The 23,517-nt window shown below is 43.9% G+C and overlaps 1 protein-coding gene across 2 annotated transcripts in view; it reads left to right on the forward strand.

Moving 5' to 3' along the window:
* RELL1 (RELT like 1) overlaps positions 1 to 23,517 on the forward strand; it is a 146,262-nt gene that overhangs the window by 72,860 nt on the left and 49,885 nt on the right. Inside the window, exon 7 of one of the 2 annotated variants that reach the window (XM_077815764.1) lies at positions 18,584 to 19,134. The exons of the other annotated variant lie outside the window; for it this stretch is intronic. The gene's annotated coding sequence lies outside the window, so the exon portion shown is untranslated. Of the gene's footprint in view, positions 1 to 18,583; positions 19,135 to 23,517 lie in introns of those variants that run through there. 2 annotated transcript variants of the gene reach the window in all.

Consider the following 23,517-nt stretch of genomic DNA (forward strand, 5'->3'; position numbering starts at 1 on the left):
CAAACTTCACCATTGCATGTGTTTTGTGGTCATTTGTCTTTAGCTATGATGAGTGCTCTAGCTGTTACTTAGATGTTACTGAGGACTTAGATGTTTTGAGCAAGGGGGTGGACTGGATGACCTCCTGAGGTCTCTTCTAACCCTGATATTCTATCATTGATTCGGTGTGCACAGTGCAGGTGGTTCTATGGTGGAAATGAGATGGAGTTTATGGAGTTGAGCAGACAATATGTGTTTGGGCACTATGATTAAAGCTGGTTGAAACTTTTGAACAGCTACTTTACTGATTTAAAAATGGGCTTTTTAAAATGTTTGCAAATCAATTGACGTTGAAATTTTTCATCTTAAAAAATCAGGCCTCTTGTAATTTAAAAACATTTTTCATGGGATTCTGGTAAACAAAATGTCTCAACAACCACTTCATTTGCAAAAAGTTTTCTTTTAAAAAATTGAAAATTAACCCCCCCTAAAAATTTAAAAAAGAAAACAAAAGAAAAAAATCCAGTTTGAACATTTCAAAATGAAAACCACTTCAGAAATTGAGTGTGTATATGAAAATAGGTTTTCATTACTCAACCAGTTCTAATTATGATGTTTGAGTGGTAAAGCATATTTGAGGTTGGTATGTATGTAAATATTGTCTTAACTCAGGGGTGGGCAAACTATGGCCTGCAGGCCGGATCCAGCCTGTGCCGCGGGCCCCGCGCCACTCTCAGAAGCGGCCGGCACCACATCCCTGAGGCCCGGGGGGAGGAGGGGACAGAGGGCCCTGTGCGTTGCCCTTGCCTCCGGGAACGGGGAACTGCGGCCAATGAGAGCTTCGGGGGAGGTACTTGGAGGCGTGGCAAGGGCAGTGCGCGGAGCCCTGTGGGCCCCCCATGGGGCTGCGCAGGGACGTGGTTCCGGCCGCTTCCTGGGGCGAGGGCCGGCAGGCAGGGAGCCTGCCCTGGCCCCGGTGCACGCCACTGCCACCCTGGAGCCGCTTTAGGTAAGCGGCGCCGGGCCAGAGCCTGGACCCTGAACCCCTCCTGCCCCCCAACTCCCTGCGCTAAGCCCCCTGCCTGCATCTTGCACCCCTCCTGCACCCCAACTCCCTGCCCTGAGCTCCCTCCCGCAGTCCGCACCCCTCCTGCACCCCTGCCCGGAGCTCCCACCTGCAGTCCGCACCCCTCCTCTGCCCCAATCCCTTGCCCTGAGCCCGTTCCTGCACACCGCACCCCCTCCCACACCCCGCACTCCCTCCTGCTCCCCATCCCCCTGCACCAGCCCTGCATACAATTTCCCCACCCAGATGTGGCCCTAGGCCCAAAAAGTTTGCCCACCCCGTCTTAACTAGTGATTCATGGTTTTAAAAAGAATTCATTAGTAGGCAATGCATTTGAGCAACATTAACTCAGTTAACAGATTTTTTTATGGGGGTTTTGGGGTGTGTGTGTGCGTATTGCTAAAGGTACATTATGCCCATCTGTCTACCTCTGTGACCTGGTCTCTTTTAGAGATTCCCAAGCCCTCTCAGCTATGCTTAAAAACTCTTCCAAAATCTATTTGTTAAGCCTACTGCTAAGGCTGTCTGAGAAACAAGAATTCTGTTTCATGAAAAATGTTGACGTTTCAACGATTGGTTTTGTTCCACGTTGGAACAAAAGCTAGACCTCTGACAACATTTTCGCAGGCAAAAAAGAACAAGCTGAGTGGTCAGGGCACTCGGGGAATGGGGGAGACCCAGGTTTAAATCCCTGCTCTGAATCAGGTACGGCCTATGGAGTCAATCTCCCTTTCAGGCTCCTGTTGGAGCTGTTCCACTTTCTATAAATAATTAAATATTCACTAGACTAGGGAGAGAGAGAGACTGACTCTGTAGACCAATGTTCAGGGCACTCACCTGCAATGTGCCCTATTGACTATTCTGAGGTGAGTCTTCGTCTCTTTCTCTCATTTTGACTGGAAATTGCATTCTGGACTTGAGACACCTTTTGATTTTAATGAATTGGGTCCTTGCCTGCTGCATTTGCTGACAAAAACTCATTTAGTTGAAAAATTCTCATCTATCTCTGTTTGTGGTGCACATCTCAGTCAAATCCCTTCTCCAGACCAATGTCTGTATCATCACTGCATTTTAAACGGAAAAGAAAAGGAACCACCTGTGTGGCTAAACCTAAACCACGTCATCCAATCTCTCTAACTCGCGTCCTTCATTGCTCCTTTCTCTTTCTGGTGCATGTTGTATTCTCACCTGTCTGTCAAATCCATCATGGAGACTGTATGTTCTTAAGGACAGGAGGCCTGTCTCTTACGTGTTTTCTGTGAATAAACTGGCACACTTGTGGGTGCTATTGAATAAAGAATAATAATTATACTATCATTTCTGTACACACAAATGGCTGTACTGGGGTGCATTGAGAGGAGTTACGGTAGACTCTTATGTGCCATTTAGAGCGTATTGGGCTGTCAGAATTTTGACCTTGAGAGGAGAAGTCAGGGAACTGATTTTATTTAGACTCAGTGTGGATTGCCTGGTGTAGAAGTGGTTTTTTGGCAAGGTAAGTATTGAATGGGGCTGGAGACTACCATGCATGAGAATTGGTGCCTTCCTCACTAATTCTCGTTTGTTGTTTCAAACTGTATAGGCCCAGCTCCATTGCCATTTCTTGCATTTTTGAGGATTATTCTACTCAAAAATATTAACCCTCTATGACTAGGGCCCTACCAAATTCATGGCTGTGAAAAATGTGTCACAGACCATGAAATCTGGCTAGTGTGAGGGAGGAGCAGGGCTGGGGGTTCCTACTGTGTGCAGGGCTCCAGCTGCTAGGTCAGGCCAGGTTGGGGGGGGATGGGACTTTCTCCTTCCCTGCAGGGGCCGCTCCTGGAGCCAAATGAGACCCACCTCCGGGAACCTCCCCTGGCTGCAGGAAGCTCTGCGGCTTTTGGCTGGGAGCCCAGCTCTGAAGGCAGCACCGTCACCTGAAGCAGCGCAGAAGCAAAGGTGGCAATACCTGGCCCCCCCCACAATAGCCTTGCGACCCCCCTGCATGACACTCTTTTGGGTTGGGACCCCTGTAGTTACAACACTGTGAAATTTACTATTTAAATATCTGAAGCCATGAAATTTACTGTTTTTAAAAGCCTATGACCGTGAAATTGACCTAAATGGACCATGAATTTGGGAGCGCCTTGTGACATAAAAGTTTTGTCACGGGAATTGTTGTGTTCTCACAAACAGGACTATTACTTCAGCAAGGGCATAAAGCAAAAGTAGCAGAACCCTTAAACAACAAAGTTGCTGTTGTCATACAAACATTCAGAGTAACAAGAAAACAAAAGAATACAAAATGGAATAGGTGACATTTAAGCAGAATTGTTTTGTTTACCTCCACGTTTTCCTGGAAATGACAAATCTATTATTTAAATAATTCACAGGAACATAGTAATCAAACTTAACATTAATAAACTATTGACAGCAAACACAGTGCACATTGTAATGAACCATCAGTATTTAAAAATATCAATTATCCTCCAAATTACAGCATACTTACCAAATAGGCAATGGGAGTTGGCTGATCATGATTTTAACATCTGGCTGAGTGGTGACATCTGAAAGTATATGTATGTGTTATTTGTTTATTCAAGATATTTGCAATAATAATAATAAGACGACTTACTGTGTTTTTCATCCCAGGATCTCAATATGCTATTGCAAACATTAATTATTACAATTTACTTGCAAATTACTTCAAATATTAAATGCTAAAAATTAATTGTTGTCATACTTCTGGCTTATTCACAATGGCCACCCCTGGGGGAGTGTGGTCTGCTGGCCAAGTGATGTGTCTGGCATGTATTCTCGTCAGGTGCATACTTTAGTTAGGGGTGCATGCAGCCACATTTCTGAATAGTAAGAAAATGCATCCTCACCACTTGGAGCCCAAGTCCTGACTAGTGGAAACTTGCCCTGATTGGCAAGATGCCTGGAGCAGAGTGTGTATCTGCTAGGATCCCTCCTCCCACTCACCGTGCTGAACAGGACAGGGTTGGTCTGTACTGTATTAGTCCAAAAATATGTACTAATTGGTTTCAATATATGCAGTAATCATATCAAGAATTTTTATCAAATCAGCATTTCGCCAGCTTGTAAAAATTTTGAGTTGGTGGCATTGGTACATCAGAGGCAGCTCCCTTTCTGCACCTCACCCCCTTCTCTATTAATGTTTTTATATGGTCACCGTGATATCTTCTGCCCCTTGCACCTTCTTTTCTTCCTGTCTCCTCTTTTTGAAGACTCATTGACCAGCAGCTACAAATGGGCAAAGATCTTCCATTGGAAGCAAAGTTTAAATGTTCCCACCCAACACTGACAGACACTTCCTGGCAGATGTTAGTATTTGTTTAATGCTGCTTCGGAGGTGGCCTGACACCAGTGTGGTGTAGTTAAGGTTGACTCTTGGCGATGGTTTCTGTAAAAATCATATTTTTGAAGTTGTGAATGCTAGCTGTTGCCTAGCTGAGCTTCCCATAAAACAAGTAGTAATCATTCATGGTTATTTCAAGCCCTGCTGGCTCCTCCCTAGAATGTTCTCCTGGCTCCATAATGGCATAACTTTGTATGTAAAATCCTTCCTTTTCTTTCTCTTGGTGCAGCGTTAGATCTTCTCTCCCCAGTGGGAGCTTTTCTAACCCTCCTGAGCGCCGTCAGAGGTGTTGTATATGTTGGCTGTTTTTCTCAGGAAAGGAAGAGAGGTATTTCCCAGCCAGGTATTTTATTTTGTTTCCTTTATAAGGGGGCCCCCTTACAGGCTGTTCTCCATACCTGAAAGTGCCGTGCTCTTGCAATGCTGCTCCCTCTTTCCAGCTTTCTCTCTCATCCTGGCCAACATTCCTTCTCTCGATAAAACAGGCTCTAATGTCCAAGGCTGCATGTGTGAGTTACTGCTGAGTACTTAGGGCCTGGTCCTGCTTGGTGCTGAGTGCCTCCTGTGAGGTACTGAGTACCCTTAGGTCTCACAGGGGTTGATGGGAGTTGTGGGTGCTTTGCACCTGGCAGGAGGTGCTCAGCGCCTTGCAGGACAGATCCTTAATGACTAACATGTTTGCTTACAGTCACTGCACTGCTAGTATCCAAGTTACTGCTCTGAGATACCTCAGCTTTGAAAAGAGCTGTGTAATACTCGTCTGTTTCTCTTCATTTCTCTCTTTGTCTCTGTGTTTCTCTAGCAAACACTCATACTCTTCTGTTGTCTCTCTCTCTCACACACACACACATATTAATCTCTGTTTTTTATGTGTAGTTTCTCTCCTTTCCATCTCCATGGAGGACGTTTTTAGGGGATACAGACTTCTAAGGCACTTATTACCAGAAGCACATGGTGGGTATTAATCACACCGATCATTAAAACATAATGAGATCTAAACCAAAACAAGAAGTCAAAGAGCATCTCCTCACCCCACTATTTACCATATAAGGTTAAAATATAATTTTTATTTTAGATTATTAAAAGGAAGAGTGGGACAAAGGGTAAATCCCTTGCAATCGTTAACTAGTTTGCACATGGGACAAACAAATATGCCGGGTAGCATAAAAAATCACTCACTTCCTCTTCAGAAGTCTTTCCTGAGTTTACTTTTAATCTCTTAGATTGCTGAAGTTCATTTGTCCCAGTTTCATAGTGACTTATCCCTCTATTATTAATTACTTGTCCTATGGTAGCGACTAGAGTCCCCAGTCAGGCATCAGGGCCCCACTGTGATAAGCATCATATACATGTCTAAAAATGCAGTCCCTTCCCCAAAGAGCTTAAAGCCTAAACGTATGACAAGGGGCAATACGTAGTTCCAGCAAACAGCTGAGCAGAAGGACAAGTTAATAGTGTGCAAACCATATTTGGTTCAGTGAGCAGCAGTCACATCATGTCCACTACTCACCCATTTTAATACCCTTCATCTACCTGGTCATTGTTTGTAATACTGCATAACTCTGTAATATCACTGCATTATCAGTTATTACTTGAGTGATCAGAAGATGGACAGTTGGTCATTCTAGCCAGGGGTGATCACATTGCTGGGATTCTGTACCACTAAAAGACATCACTGGAATGCACAAACAGAGCCAGCTCTGAGCTGAGTTGGCAGCTCAGTCTTGTGTGCCAGCATATCCTGTTTGGCTAGCATTGCTAGTGTCTGACATCACCAGCTAATCCATTGCTGTAGTATTAATTTAGGTCAGCTTGCTCACAGTAATAATAATAATCATTAATAATTAATAGGTATATCAGATTCTGTATACATACTACATGTATCAATGGGTATGTTTCTGTACCACTTTGTACAGAAAAGTGTCTTGCCTCGTGTTCTTAGACTACAAGGAGCATGAGCACTTCCAAACTCTTATGGGAGTAATAGGCATTGTCCTAGACTGGCAAAGAGATGTGGAAGTACATCCAGCTGCAGACTGAGTTCATTTTATGTTAACATTGATGCAACTTAATATGAATTACATTGTAATATGCTGCTTAGTCTATTGTGAGGCTCTTGTGGCAGAAGAAGGTGTTACTGACCAAATAATGGGGTTAGAATGGGAAGTAAAATCTAGAACTTTCGTCTTTTAAAACTAATTGTCTCTAATGACACTATTTAAAAGGCTTTAAAATAGCCTGATCAGATGAATGCCATATAATAGGCTGTAGAATGACTCAGATATGTTGATAGCAGCTTCATTAAGGATTCAGGACAAGCTGTCTATAATAACTTCCAAGTCTGATAGCTAGACTTGACACCAGAGAGAGTTTGAGGCCCAATTGCATAGCAATAATGCAGTGGGCTGCCATGTTAGAAACCGAGCATTAGCAGCCGATTGGTGACTCTCAATTCCGAGGAGACTCCATGCATTGCAGATACACAGTGGACTGACTCTCTTGGAGGGAAAAGAAGGACGTGCTTACTCATTTGCCCAGCACCCCTTGCAGGCCAATTCAGCATTTTGCTGGAGGAGGCAGCTTGTGAGTTTTATGCCAGGCCCCTTTCAGTGAAGAAATGAAGAGGCAAGTGCATGGGTTGTGAGGAGAAGCATGAAAATATAAACAAAATCAAGACAGTGGTTGGGCTAAAGCCCAGGTTCCGAAGATTCTGAGTTTATCTGTTCTTCAGTAGAAGCAGAATTTTTTTGCATTAAGCGGGTCTGATTATCTGCTCCATAGCTTTGGAAACACAGCTAGCTGCAGCCCTGGCTGGGGAATGCAAAGGACCATTGCTATTATGCTTCAGGGACATTTTAAGGAAATCATTAGGAAAATGTCATGTAGTGAACTTGTTTGACTTGGTGTATGGGTATGCTAGGAGGGAGGCATATGGGAATTAATACATGCTAGAGATGCTTAAGTTTTAATGTTTTATTTTAAAATATGTGGCTACTTAACATGGATTTACAGTCAGAAAAGTTGTGATCTAAAATGGCAATTCTGTTCCTTGTGTATCTGGCTTTTAGTGACAATCTTTAAACTATTTTTGTCTCCTAATAATGGACATTTAGCTTCCAGGACCTCCCTCTTATACTCCCTTATATTATTGGTACCATTCTGTACCACAACCGCAGGCTCCTCCCTAGCAGATCGCACTCAAAGTTTCAGTACATGTCTTGTGGGATCTACCACCTTCTTGCTGTGAAGACAAGTCCTCTAATGTCTCTTGTAGTCACCACCTACCCAGGTACTGATATTGCTCTGTGTGTCCTTTAGCTGTGACACTGATTTCATCAACTGGAGGATCAAGACAGCCTTTTCTCAGGTAGGGGTGTCCTAGAGTGCCCCTGTACATTGTCTCTGTAAGTAATTGGGCCTCCCCCAGTTCAGCAACTCTCTCCTAAAGATGCTGAGGGACATGCATTTCTTGCACTGGGGGCATACATGTGGCCACAAGGCAAATAGTAATATATTATGCACGCTAGGACTTTTCCAGCTCCCTTTGAAGTAAACAGAGGACTTTCCATTGAGTTCAATGGAAGTTGGCTCAGGCCAACTGAACTGTATAGTCCCTACCTTGACTAATCTATGGCTAGTTCTCTACCTCCAAGTTTTGATTTAATGATTTTTCTATGCTTTCTTCCACTAATAGTTATTTCAGCATCACGCTCTTCTTGGCACCAAACTCCCATGCAGTTCAGACTTCCTTGTACTTGCTCCGTCTGATGCCTTTCTCAGCATGGGAGCTAACTTTAGCTCAGTAGTTCTCAATCGTTTTGGGCTCAGGACCCAGCTGTAAATGTTTATGGCCTGTCATGACCCAGTAAATAGTCTGGGGGTGGAGGCCCTGGCATAGTTTTGGTCGAATCCTGCCCCCCAGTGGGTTGGGTCCTGCTTGGCATTCAGCCCAAAGTGAATGTTTGTCCTGTGTTGTGGGGCTGGCTGTGGCTCTCTGCTCCGGGCGTTGCAAGCTCCGGGGTTGCAGTGCCACTCAGGTTTGGCCCTGCCCCCTTGATTGGACCACATCGGTGTGAGTGGAGCTGTGACCTGGCTCATGGGGTTGCAGTACCACACACTCAACTTTGTCCTCCTCGGACTCCAGCCATCAACCCGAATGGTGCTGGGAACCCAGAGCCTGCAGTGCCTGCAGCAGTAAGGTGAGCTCAGCCAGCACCGTGGGACAGGAGCCATCGGAGCTGCCACGCAACCCTTTGAAACATTTTGCCGACCCAGTTTTGGATCCCAACCCATGAGTTGCGAAACCCTGCCTTAAATTATTAAGGACAAGGTGTAAATCCAGGGACTCTTGGTAGCTGTCTCAAAAAATACTTCTAGTTCCAAATGCAGCAACAGCTAGACAAGGGAGACTTCAAGGTTGTGTGGATGAGAAGATGGTGTGAAGAGGAAGGGTTTAAATGTATTTGTTTCCGTGGAGTTTTTTGGATCAGGAAGAGCCAGTGCAGAAGGGATGGAACTAAACTGTTGCACAAAATATGGACATAATTTTGGTGGATTATTTAAATGCTGAAGAAAGCTAACAGGTGCTGAGAAGCACTCAGGTCAGACAAAGACATCTGTTAGGGATGGCAATAGAACAAAGGTGTCTCTGTATCTAGTAAAGGATAGGACACAAATTACAGCTGAACTGGAGGAAGGGCAGGTTGAGATCAGAGAAGTACACTCCAGAAAAATAACAGGGTATCAGATTAAAGAGTTAAATTAAAATAGGCACACAGCAAAAATTAAAACTAGAACTAGCTAGAAATGAGTGTGAGAAGCTTGCATTCAAAAATGCCTGACAATAAAAAGGTATCTTGATAAAATAGGTGTCATAAATATAAAGGGAAGGGTAAACCCCTTTGAAATCCCTCCTGGCCAGGGGAAAGCTCCTCTCACCTGTAAAGGGTTAAGAAGCTAAAGGTAACCTCGCTGGCACCTGACCAAAATGACCAATGAGGGGACAAGATACTTTCAAAAGCTGGGAGGAGGGAGAGAAACAAAGGGTCTGTGTCGGTCTGCATGCTGCTTTTGCCAGGGACAGAACAGGAATGGAGTCTTAGAACTTTTAGTAAGTAATCTAGCTAGGTATGTGTTAGATTATGATTTCTTTAAATGGCTGAGAAAAGAATTGTGCTGAATAGAATAACTATTTCTGTCTGTGTATCTTTTTTGTAACTTAAGGTTTTGCCTAGAGGGGTTCTCTATGTTTTTTAATCTAATTACCCTGTAAGATATCTACCATCCTGATTTTACAGGGGGGATTTCTTTATTTCTATTTACTTCTATTTTCTATTAAAAGTCTTCTTGTAAAAAACTGAATGCTTTTTCATTGTTCTCAGATCCAAGGGTTTGGGTCTGTGGTCACCTATGCAAATTGGTGAGGCTTTTTATCCAACATTTCCCAGGAAAGGGGGGGTGCAAGTGTTGGGAGGATTGTTCATTGTTCTTAAGATCCAAGGGTCTGGGTCTGTAGTCACCTAGGCAAATTGGTGAGGCTTTTTACCAAACCTTGTCCAGGAAGTGGGGTGCAGGGTTTTGGGAAGTAATTTGGGGGGAAAGACGCGTCCAAACAGCTCTTCCCCAGTAACCAGTATTAGTTTGGTGGTGGTAGCGGCCATTCCAAGGACCACGGGTGGAATACTTTGTACCTTGGGGAAGTTTTGACCTAAGCTGGTAAAGATAAGCTTAGGAGGTTTTTCATGCAGGTCCCCACATCTGTACCCTAGAGTTCAGAGTGGGGGAGGAACCTTGACAATAGGCATTACTGAAATATGGTGGGATGACTGTACTAATGGACCGGTCAACAGAAAATCATGCCACCTTGTTACAAGCTGACTATTATATTACAGTTTTCTTACTGCTTCCTCTGACGCATCAGGTGCTGGCCACCGTCAGAGACACTGCCCTGATGGCAATTCCTATGCTCTCATTACTGTTCAGTAGTGTAGTCAATACAGCAACATGAGAATGAGCTGGATTTCGACTCTTGTATCATCAACTAATTCTGTCCTTATTTACATTTTTGCGACCCCAAGGAGATTTGATGAGGATTGGACAGATGTAATAAGGGCAGAATTTAGCCTACAAAATAGTTATTATGGCTGGTGCTGAATGAGCTGAAAACAACACAGCTTGATTTTCAGTGCCTGGAATGAACTTGCAGAGTTGACAGTTATTCAAGTCAAAAGGTTTTGTTTGTTTTTTTATCTGTAAGCAGAACTACGTGTTATGCCACCTTCTGAACCAGAATAGAGAGAGAGGGAGGTTTTGCTCGCATAGTACATCAGACTTGACCAAAGCCCACAAACCTGCTGAAGGTGGAATCACTTTTTCAATTTGGGATGAGGTTTGTTTTTGTTTTCTCTTCTTTGACCATTTTAGAGTAAATTTTTGCCTTACCCATGCCAGTTTTATAAATGTAACACCGTGGTGAAGGACGCTGCTCACAGTACTATAGAGGGCGAGAAGACTAGGAAGGGTGTTTTCTTTTTAATTTCTCTAGGGGTAAAAACTGTGAGGAAAAACCTCTATATGACAGACTGGTTCTTAGCAATTAGCGCTGGCTGGCCAACAAGAATTCTGTTTCATGAAAAAATTTTGATGTTTTGATATTTGGTTTCATTCTGCATTGGAACAAAAACTAGAACGTTTGCAATGCAGAGAGAGACCCAGGAATAACCAGTTCCAGCTAAAGTGGTTCAAGTCTCTGATTCAGAGCAGGAACTTGAGTCTCTCACATACCAGGGGAATATCCAGTTGCTGTTTTGGGGTGAGAGGTCTTTCTTTCTTTTTCCCTGTAGACCTGAGAAACCTGTTCAGTGAAAATGACCACTTTTATCAAATTCCTGACCAAGTCTACCAGCAATGCTGCTATTTAATTAGTCCTCTGTGCCATAACTTCACCACCACTACATGGCAGCATGCCATGATTTTATACTGCTGTGAAGTCAAAGCTCTATTTGGGCCTCTTCAACGCAGTTGTCACTCAACTTGGCCACGTTGCCTCTTGCACAAACTTTGCTTATAAGCTCCATGCAGAGGTAATAGTCTATGGTGGTTTTACCTGCTTTCATGGGTAATGCTGGGAGTGTGGCTAACAGAACTTTTAAAAGACTAATTATAGCGCACAATCTCTAGTCCAACTGGAGAAGTTTTGAAACAAAACAAGGGCTCAGCAATTCTAGATTTAATAAAATATGTAGGCTAGATGTTCTAAAGGAACATCTAAATGTATGTGCCCAAAATTGAACCCTCCGTTTTTTTGCACGTGTAATTTTAGTATCACAAGGTTATTGCATGCCTAGAATCTTGTGTGTGCAGATTTGGTAGCTGGTGGCTCTACCTTCTGCTGTTCATCTATCTGTTTGGTGCACACGCTTCTTTTTAATTTGGGTTTTGGTGGATACCTGCGTATAGGCAGCCCTCTACATTCTGTAGAATTGTGTATTTTAATTTAAGGGAGAGGAGTCCTGAGAATAGGATGGATGGCTATAGATACCATTCTAAATGTACAGATGAGTTTTTTGGGACCATGAATTTAAAGACAGGATTGAGGTCACTTAGGGAATGTGCCCCTTGCCGTCATGTTCTGACTGGCCTGGTATCCTGAAAATCATCTTGTCCTGGATATTTTAAATGCCTCTGATTGATTAATGCTGCTAGAGACATTGCCGGGGCACAAAGACACTTAGACTGTGAGCCACTTGCAGTGAAAAAAGACTGCAATAAACCTGGAAGTAGTGAATGTGACTGAAAGGGATTCTGTTCTGAAAAAACTACTGGAGGGGGCCCAGAGTTTCCCCTATATTTATAGGAATACTGGGTTTGTCCCTCTGGTGGAATGAACCAGGGGCCTGCAACCAGCTCAGATGGGACCCACTGAGGTCAGTACTATCTCTATTGGCCCTGGCATTGCCTCTCAGGTTTCCTGTCTCTCTTTTTTTTTTTTTTTTTTTCTTCTCAGTTCCTTGGTATCTTATCCCAAAGATCTTATTCTGTTCTGCTCTTTTCTTTCTCTACATCCTGTTGTCCATCTTTTCACATTCACGCTTGCTCTCTCTCCCCCCCCCCTTTTCTGGATTGTGTTAATTGACTTTTAACTTGAGTGGGTCACTGCTGTACCCCTGGTTAGTTAAAATCTCGTCTTTATGATGTTTTGTTTTCTGAACTTCAAAGTGAAAACAGGGAGGGTTTCAGTTGTCACTACAGAACGAAGATCAGGCCGGAAGGAAACACAGTTCAGAACCTGTCCTGTCAGTCTATGTAGGTATGGCCACACATCATCATCATTAGAATATGTGATAGGATAGCACAGAGAGAAAAATAATCCCATGACATGTTTATTGCGCCTCAATGCAGAAGACATAATGGCAGATCGGAAGAATGGCTACTAAATCCAAAACCTACAATAGGAGAATAAAGATCTTCTTACCGATTAGGGTGTACTCCAGGGTGTGCACTCAGATTCCTCTAAATGTTTAATTTCTGAAATGTCCTGATCCTACAATAACAAAGCAAATGTTTTTGACTCAGGAAATCAATAATATTTTGGGAGCTGCCTCTTTCTCATGTTTATATTGCAAAACATTTACAAACAGTATGAGCCCCAGGTTCTTTGACCATAGCAATGTAATAGGGTTCCCAGGTCTCCCCCCTCGAAACACTCTAAAAAAAGATCAGATTAAGCCCTGATCCAGCAAAGCACTTAAGTATATGCTTAACCCATTGAAGTAAATGGGAATACTACCCTACTTAAAGTAAAGCATATGCTTCGTTGGATTGTGGCCTGTGTGAATTACTGGCCTTTTAAAAAACAAATAGCGAATACTCAAATATGCAGTTGTACAGTATATTTTTGGAGGGACCAGGGTATTTATATCATCACCTAGAACCTTCTCTTCACTTTACACTTGTCCGAACCCCCTCTTTGAATCTTCATCATGAACCTGGAAATTTAGCAAAAGCCTCAGGTATTTCCATAATACTGCACGTACCTAGTAAAGATATTGTTGTTTCTGATATATGTGCTCCCGGCTGAATGAAAATTGCATTAAAATGTCTCTACCGACCATTGACAGACAGGGTAGATTTGTTCATATAATGATAGAATTTTAATTTAAAAATGCAGATACTTTTATCTTTTAAAGGATATTAACTTTTTGTTTCCAGATATCCCACAAAAAATAGTGACAGGTTTCAGAGTAGCAGCCGTGTTAGTCTGTATTCGCAAAAAGAAAAGGAGTGCTTGTGGCACCCGAAAGCTTATGCTCAAATAAATTGGTTAGTCTCTAAGGTGCCACAAATACTCCTTTTCTTTTTACAAAAAACAGTGTGTGTGTGACTGTGAGAGGAAGACTACTCTGTGAGAGGCAGGACCATATAATCAGCAGGTCAGACTCATTCCATGAAAAGGGCAAAATATGGGGCCCAGACTCTAAAGTTTGTAATATATGCGTTTCTTACTAGTGACAGTAGAATGTGTGTACAAAGATTGAGGGCAGTACAGCCATTATATATTACTTCATTTGCAGGCGTCGATCCTCCACAGGGTTCTGCTTGCTCGAACTATGCAGCCTTCTTGGGGCCTCAGTTACATTGGTGGCACGCCGCATGGGCCTATGAGTGCCTGTTAGCAGAACCCCATGCAGGATTGGGTCCTTAGTAATGTCATTCTGAAATTCAGCAGCAATTAGTAGGGAAAATATTACTACAGAGCATTTCAGAACCACCATTGTTCCTTCCCTATTTTTAGGCTGTTTTTGCATGCATTATTTGTTTTGTGTATGTATTTGCGGTTATGCAAATCAGGCTCACAGTCCATATTTGGAACGTTTCCTATGTAACCAAAAGAGTTACTTTGCCTTCCCCGCTTCCCCCTCTTCCCCCCCCCCCCCCCCCCAAAAAAAAAAGTGCCTGAGCTCTCCAGAATTAGATTATGTCATGGAGACGAAACTAGTGGACTGGGTTTTTGATACTACCCCTGGGATTTGAGGAAAACCTGGGAACCCTTAACTACTTCCCTTGCTCTGTGCCCTTAGGGGTAAGGCATATTAGATGCTATGGAGTAAATAGGTTTATGGAGACTTTCTTCTCAGAGTGATGCCATGTAGTGTTTTAATAGACTTTTTGCCCTTGAACTTGCATCTGGTTGTGTCAGTTTGTTAAGAATTCTGTGGTGTCTCTGTTAACTTTAGTTCTATTATATTTGATGTGGATGAATTTGCTCGTTCTTAATTACAAAATATGTCCTGAAAAACACTCTCATTCATTTCTGATCTGTTCTAGGATTAACAGGGTATTGTTATCCTCATGTCCTTGCTTGTTTGATGTGGCCTAAGAGTTTACACACACTACGGAGCATTACAATTCCACCTGATTGTGAAATCCGCATCCTCCTTACGTTGCATTGAGAGAATGCAGATTTTAGCTAGCAAATGCAGAAGCTACATTTTGTTTTAATGAATTAAACCCTAAGGTGCCTTTCTAGTTACTGTGAATTGTTTTCATTTGCTGACAAACTTTGGCGTTAAAGATTAGCAGGTACAATAGTTTTTTTTTTGCCAGAAGCGAATTTATATACTTTGACTAGAAATGGAGACGAAAAAACCTCAAAGAGAAGAGACGAGATGAGTCACAGTTTTTGGCAAGCATCTCTATTACTAGATGTGAGGTAATTAAGTTGTTCCACTCTGAACTTTTGCCTAAACCACAATCTATGGGATCAGTTTCTGTTAAACAAAAGGGATTTTTTAAGAATTCATTCATAAGGTCATTTGCCTAATATTCTAAGGACTAGCATTAGAAAACATAGTAATGTTCGAGACTTTGTGTAACAAAAGAGAACATGCAAAAACTGATGGATATTTAAATGAACGTGCAGATCAAGTGATACTCTTTCTCTTCATAGTATCATCCAGAAGGGTAACCAATCTCAGTTTAAATTTAAACTTTAATAATAATTTTTTTCAATTCTTGGACTTGTCAAACATGTTTTAAAATTATTACTTTCATCATGTTTGGAGCATGCTCACATAACTTACAATTTCAACTGTGTATGTGTGTGATTTCCACAAACCACGGCTGCCTCCTAAAATGAAGTACTCTTTCTCCATCTATCACTTGCTTAGTGATGTCGTCCTCTTAGTGGTTTTAGGAAACTTTCTCTATTTGTCTGGTCAATAAAACAAAGGCATATTTCCATATCATGCTCTTCTGTATTGTTCGAAGGACAGAAAACCCCCGCATGCTTCTGAGTGTATTTAGGTACTGCTAGGCTCTTACATGCCATAAGATACGACATATGATTTGACACATGCCCTATAAAGTAATGCTTACCATGTCTATGCAGGTTGAGTGCACTTTTATGGGACTGAATGGAAGCCACACAGTCGTCATGGGTCCCAGCAGAAAGCAATTTTCACATTACAAATTAACCTAGAATTTTTAATACAAATGATTAGGCTAAACTCCATGTCCCATCATTGGCAGTTCCAAGTACTTATGCCATAGATAGACCTATTGTGTTTCCTTTTTTATTTAGTTCCTGAAAATACAGTCTTTCAAAGTCACATGGTTAAAATCTAAGTGAAATATGATAAGCCTGCTTTGGCATAAACACTGGGTGCAGTTTTGTGCAGCAGCAGAAGGAACCTTCTAATCATTGTGATCAGTTGTTTCCATTTTCACCGTCCTGATGTGTTTTGCGCCCCTTTTTAGGTTGGTTTGATTTTTTTAAAATTGTATCTGTGACCAAATGCAAAGCATCCATTGTTCAAATTGTTCTGCTCTCTCTGTACAGGCTGTGCAACTATTACTCCACCTTTGCAGTTCTATTGCTTTGTTTGGAATTTAGTCCCTAAGGAATTTATGCACCATGCAGGGCTCTTTTGTTGTATAAAGTTACATGAAGCCAACCAGTACTCTTCACAAGAAAATAGACTCCCTCACCCTAGGGAGTAGTGTTTGCTTTACTCAGTGAAACAAAACAAGGTTTAACCCTTTCTCCTTGATGCCAGAGCATCATACATTGGTATTTCAGATGAACAGGACTGTAGGCAGTATTGGATTTACATTGTTTGAACAAGTGTACTGAATTCTAATACCCAACTCATGGTTTAGGAACATTTGTGGTTATCAAAACTATTTTATTTTGAACCTAAAGGAAATTTTTTTTTATTTCCCTCATTACTCTTTCACCTTCTTTGTTCTGCCCCAGTGTGTTTTTTGCTACTTAGTTCAAGAGCCTTCTCCTCTGCCACTTCTATTGTCTGAAACTGTTTCTGTCTGGCCTGGTCTACACTATGAGTTTAGGTCGAATTTAGCAGCGTTATCTCGATTTAACCCTGCACCCGTCCACACGACGAAGCCCTTTTTTTCGACTTAAAGGGCTCTTAAAATCGATTTCTTTACTCCACCCCCTATGAGGGGATTAGCCCTGAAATAGGCCTTGCCGGGTCGAATTTGTGGTACTGTGGATGCAATTTGACGGTATTGGCCTCTGGGAGCTATCCCAGAGTGCTCAGTTGTGACTACTCTGGACAGCACTCTCAACTCAGATGCACTGGCCAGGTAGACAGGAAAAGGCCCGCAAACTTTTGAATCTCATTTCTTATTTGGCCAGCTTGGCCAGGTCACCATGCAGAGCTCATCATCACAGGAGACCATGCAGTCCCAAAATCGCAGAAGAGCTCCAGCATGGACTGAACAGGAGGTACGGGATCTGATCACTGTATGGGGAGACAAATCCGTGCTGGCAGAACTCTGTTCGAAAAGATGAAATGCCAAAATATTTGAAAAAATCTCCAGTGGCATGAAGGACAGAGGCTATAACAGGGACCCGCAGCAGTGCCAAGTGAAAATTAAGGAGCTCAGGCAAGCTGACTGAAAAAACAGAGAGGCAAACGGCCACTCTGGTTCACAGCCCCAGACATGCCGCTTCTATGATGAGCTGCATGCTATTCTAGGGGGTGCAGCCACCACTACCCCAACCCTGTGCTCTGACTCTGTCCAAGAGTGGCAGGCAACATGGAAGCGGGTTTTGGGGGCGAGGAAGATAGCGCACAGCAAGGAAGCAGAGAAACCGGTTTCTCCAACAGCCAGGATCTGTTTCTCACCCTGGACCTGGAGCCAGTATCCCCCGAACCCACCCAAGGTTGCTCCCGGACCCTGAAGGCGGAGAAGGGACTTCTGCTTAGTGTACCTTTTGTAAATATTATACATGGTTTAAAAGCAAGCGCGTTTAATGATTAATTTGCCCTGGTATTCGCGGCCAGTACAGCTACTGGAAAAGTCTGTTAATGTGTCTGAGGATGGAGCGGAAATCCTCCAGGGACATCTCCATAAAGCTCTCCTGGGTGTACGCCCAAAGCCTTTGCAAAAGGTTTCTGGGGAGGGCAGCCTTATTCCGTTCTCCATGGTAGGACACTTTACCACGCCAGGCCAGTAGCACATAGTCAGGAAACATTGCAGAACAAAGCATTGCAGCGTATGGTCCTGGTGTTTGCAGGCATTCAAACAACATCCGTTCTTTATTTCTCTGTATTACCCTCAGGAGACTGATATCATTCCTGGTCACCCGGTTGAAATTGGGTGGTTTTAGTAAGCAGACACTCAGAGGTGCCCGTTCTTGCTGGGCTGTTTGCCTGTGGCTGCATAGAAATCTTCCCCGCTGTTAGCCACGCGGTGGGGGGAGGGGTGAAGCGAGCATCCCAGAGAATTGTGTGTGTGTGGGGGGGAGGTGTTAGTTCGGTGTCTGCTGCACGTGAACCCGGAAACTTCAGCCCCTCCTTTTAAATTGCCAGCCCATTTTTAATGGCCAACCCAATGGCTACTTTGTATGGGAAATGAAGGCGCTGCTGTTTGAAGCCATTCCCACATGTTATGAAGGTTAAAGAAGCCAGAAGACTGTGGCTTACCATGGCTGCCTGCAAGCCGAATTCTGCTGCCCGGCCCTGCATAAGTGATCTCTCACACCAAACCAGCATACCCTCAATAAGAGGCAAAATACGACCTTGTAATGAAAGCACATGTGCTATGTAATGTTAACAGCAAGGTTTACCGGGAAAGAGTCTACCCATTGTTTTCTAAAATGTGTCTTTTTAACTACCACTCTCCCTTTTTTTTTCCTCCACCAGCTGCATATGTTTCTCCTTCCCAGAGGCTAGCGAAGATTAGAAGGCGAAAAAAACGCACTCGTGATGAAATGTTCTCTGACCTCATGCTGTCCTCCCACACTGACAGAGCACAGCAAAATACATGGAGGGAGACAATCTCAGAGTGCAGAAAAACACAATATGACCGCGAGGAGAGGTGGCGGGCTGAAGATGGTAGGTGTCATCAGCTTGCTGAAAGAAGGCAGGAGTCAATGCTCAGGCTGCTGGAAGATCAAACTGATATGCTCCAGCGTATGGCTGAGCTGCAGGAAAGGCAGCTGGAGCACAGACCGCTGCTACAGCCCCTGTGTAACCAACCACCCTCCTCCCCAAGTTCCATAGCCTCCTCACCCAGATGCCCAAGAATGTGGTGGGGGGGCCTCTGGCCACCCAGCCACTCCACCACAGGGGATTGCCTAGGCAACAGAAGGCTGGCATTCAATGAGTTTTAAAGTGTTGTGTGGCCTTGTCCTTCCCTCCCCCACCACCACCCCTCCCGGGCTACCTTGGCAGTTATCCCCCTATTTGTGTGATGAATAAATAAAGAATGCATGAATGTGAAGCAACAATGACTTTATTGCCTCTGCAAGCGGTGATCGAAGTGGGGAGGGGAGGGTGCTTAGCTTACAGGAAAGTAGAGTGAACCCGGGGGCGGGGAGGAGGGTTTCCATCAAGGAGAAACAAACAGAACTTTCACACCGTAGCCTGGCCATTCCTGAAACTGGGTTTCAAAGCTTCTCTGATGCACACCGCACCCTCCTGTACTCTTCTAACTGCCCTGGTGTCTGGCTGCGCATAATCAGTGGCCAGGCGATTTGCCTCAACCTCTCACCCTGCCATAAACGTCTCCCCCTTACTCTCACAGATATTGTGGAGCGCCAGCAAGCAGTAATAACAGTGGGAATATTGGTTTCACTGAGGTCTAACGGAGTCAGTAAATTGCGTCAGCGCGCTTTTAAATGCCCAAATGCACATTCTACCACCATTGTGCACTTGCTCAGCCTATAGTTGAACAACTCCTGACTACTGTCCAGGGTGCCTGTGTATGGCTTCATGAGCCATGGCATTAAGGGGTAGGCTGGGTCCCCAAGGATAACTATAGGCATTTCAACATCCCCAACGGTTATTTTCTGGTCTGGGAATAAAGTCCCTTCCTGCAGCTTTTGGAACAGACCAGAGTTCCTGAAGATGCGAGCATCATGTACCTTTCCCGGCCATCCCACGTTGATGTTGGTGAAACGTCCCTTGCAGCACCATTGAAAAGTACCCCTTGCGGTTCATGTACTGGCTGCTTTGGTGGTCCAGTCCCAAGATAGGGATATGCGTTCCGTCTGTTGCCCCACTACAGTTAGGGAATCCCATTGCAGCAAAGCCATCCACTATGACCTGCACATTTCCCAGAGTCACTATCCTTGATAGCAGCGGCTCAGTGATTGCATTGTCTCCTTGGATCACAGCAGCCCCCACAGTAGATTTGCCCACTCCACATTGGTGCCCGACTGACCGGTAGCTGTCTGGCGTTGCAAGCTTCCTCAGGGCTATTGCCACTCGCTTCTCAACTGTGAGGGCTGCTCTCATCTTGGTATTCTTGCACTTCAGGACAGGGGAAAGCAAGTTCCATGAAAGTGCCCTTAAGCGTGTGAAAATTTCGCAGCCACTGGGAATTGTCCCAGACCTGCAACACTATGCGGTCCCACCAGTCTGTGCTTGTTTCCCGGGCCCAGAATCGGCGTTCCATGCCATGAACTTGCCCAATTGACACCATGATGTGCACGTTGCAGGGGTCTGTACTTTGTGAGAAGTCTATATCCATGTCCTCATCACTCTTGTCACCACGCTGCAGTCGCCGCCTCCTCGCCTGGTTTTGCTTTTCTTTCAGGTTATGGTTCTGCATATCCTGCTGGATAATGTGCGCAGTGTTTATAGTGCTCATAATTGCTGTGGTGATCTGAGCAGGTTCCACGTTCCCAGTGCTATGGCGATTGTGCTGAAAAAAGGTGCAAAACGATTGTCTGCCGTTGCTCTGATGGAGGGAGGGGCGACTGACAACATGGGTTACAGGGTTGGCTTACAGGGAATTAAAATCAACAAAGGGGGTGGCTTTGCATCAAGGAGAAACAGAATGGCCCCTTCAAGGATAGAACTCAAAACCCTGGGTTTAGCAGGCTGTTGATTTCACGGAGTAAGGAAGGAGAAAATGAATACAAAACAAATCTGGTCTATTTCTTGTTTTGATCCACTTCATCTATCTTTATACATCTTGCTGGCAGCAGGTGGTGCAGTATGACTGCTGGCCATCGTCATCTCCTGGGTGCTCCTTAGAAGACGGTGCATTATGACCGCTGGTCATCGTCGTCTCCTGGCTGCTCCTTAGAAGACAGTGCAGTAGGACTGCTGGCAGGACTGAATCGCCCTGAGACGAAACTTAAAAGGGAAATGACCTGGCTGAGTCATCCCATGTTTGCCCAGGCGCCCCTGACCTACCTCACCGAGGTTGGCTAAAAGAGCACCCAGGAGTACGGCGACGATGGCTACCAGTCATACTTCACTGTCTGCTGCCAAAAGGCAATGAGCTGCTGCTGCTGTGTAGCAATGCAGTACCATGTCTGCCAGCACCCAGGAGACATACAGTGATGGTTAGCTGAGCGGGCTCCATGCTTGCCGTAGTATTGCGTCTGCATGGGTAACCCAGGAAAAAAGGCGCGAAACAATTGTCTGCCGTTGCTTTCATGGAGGGAAAGGAGTGGGGGCCTGATGATATGTACCCAGAACCACCTGCGACAATGTTTTTGCCCCATCAGGCATTGGGATTTCTACCCAGAATGCAAATGGGCAGCAGAGACTGTGGGAACTGTGGGATAGCCACCCACAGTGCAACACTCCGGAAGTCGATGTTTGCCTCGGTACTGTGGACGCACTTCGCCGACTAAATGTGAACTTCGAGCATTTGTGTGGGGACACGCACAATCAACTGTATAAAAACGCTTTCTACAAAACCGACTTCTATAAATTCGACCTAATTTCATAGTGTAGACATAGCCTTAGAATGCTGGTATTTTCCCTCCGAATCAAAGCTTATGAGGATGCTGCAATATGCTATGCAATAATAAAAATGGGAGCTAAGAATGGATGGTAAAAAGGCTGAAGACTTTTAAGAATGAAAATACCTCCATCGTAGTATCGCAGGCCCTATCTACATGGGCAGAATGGAGGCTTTTTTTCCCAAGCAAGTTAGCTCAATTGAATTAGTTTAACTTGACTGAACCCTTCCTTCCCCTGCTCCCCCACCCCCAACACCCAGGTAGATACAGTTTAGCATCTTGAAGATCACTTGAAGTGTAAAGTGGGATGCCTAGGCTACCACCAGACTGACTAAAACCATTTTAAAGGTGTTAAACTCTGTGCCTACATAGGTGCATGTGTTCATTCAAGTTAAACTAACAGAAAAAGCACTTCTTTTGCCTGCATGGACAGGGCCTTACTTTGTAAAAAGTAAACACTGGTGCAGCTGGAAGTGAATGCTATTGGGTCTGTTTATGTAATTTGTATATATTGGCTCTTATTAAAGAGAGCAGAGACAAGAGACCACACATCTATTCCTTCTCTATTTCCATCATTACCTTTGTGCTGACTGCTTAGTGGCATGTTAAACAAAACAAGCCTAGCTGAACATCTGTAAACTCGATCATGTGCACCTCATCCCAAACTTAGCACAATTGGTTATGCGTTTAGAGCAGATTTTATCTGGAAATTGAAATTACTACTGGCCATTGTTTTGGCAACATCTGTTTTCCTCATGTAATGTAACTAAAAACTGTCTGAAAATGCATTGAAGACAGACATTTGGATAAGATTATGATGTGATGGTTCAAGGTGTATGAGCCATTGAAATATGAGATTGATTTAAATTTCTCAGTGGGGCAGGGAAAAGTTTTTTTTCCCTGCAATCTTGTCTTTAATTTTATTTTTTTAATCCTATGAGACAAGCAGTTCAAGCATCCATTTGAGTCTGAGCATACAAAAGTCACACTGTTCAAAAACGGGCTAAAGTTAACCAGTGCAAGCAAAGTTTTAAACCAATGCAGAGAGTACTCATGCACAAAGTTGCCCTGATTTAACTAAATCAGTGCAACATCACATCTTTAGTTAAACTGGTGCAACTGTGGGTGTCGACCAAGCCTGAGAGAGTGTGAAAGCGTGGATCTTTCCATTTACTGCTTCAGAGACAAGTTTCCCAAAAGCAGTAGAGCCACTAAAGCTCCTGTTACTTGGGGAGAAGAGAAATAAATGGCCTGATCCTGCAAGTGTTCTCCGTGGGCAGATCCCTGCACCCTCACAAAGCTCCATTGATTTATCTGGGGGTTTCTGCAAAGGTGCAGGCATCCACGGGGACCTAAGGACTGGTCTACATGCAGAAGTTGCACCACTGTAGTTAAATCATTGAAGTTAAATTGGTACAATTCCGATTTCGGGAGACTCTTCACTGAGTTTGAGCGCGACATATTTGTGTAGCTTAGTTTTAAGCCTTCTTTACAAATCATGAAGCAAAAGAAGGCAATTTGTTTTTCCTTTTCAGATTTAGCTTAGTTAAGCTAAATGGGTGCAATTTGTGTGCATGGACAGGACTCTAGTATAGACCATACCAGGAATGTAAATTCTGATCTTCCCTAGGTTTGCAGGAGGACCTCCTGGATGTCTCCTAACATGTGCATTATAAGCTCTAACACCTTAATTGAAGGGGCTGGTGTGTTGAGTATTTAACAACGGCTTCCTTTCTCTAAAATGTACGTTAGGGCTTGTTTACACTGGCACTTTACAGTGCTGCAACTTTCTCGCTCAGAGGTGTGGAAGAACACACTCCTGAGCACTGCAGGTTTCAGCTCTGTAAAGTGCCAGAATAGACAGTGCAGCTCCCA

The sequence above is a fragment of the Eretmochelys imbricata genome, chromosome 4, assembly GCF_965152235.1.
Source record: "Eretmochelys imbricata isolate rEreImb1 chromosome 4, rEreImb1.hap1, whole genome shotgun sequence".
Taxonomy (NCBI): Eukaryota; Metazoa; Chordata; order Testudines; family Cheloniidae; genus Eretmochelys; species Eretmochelys imbricata.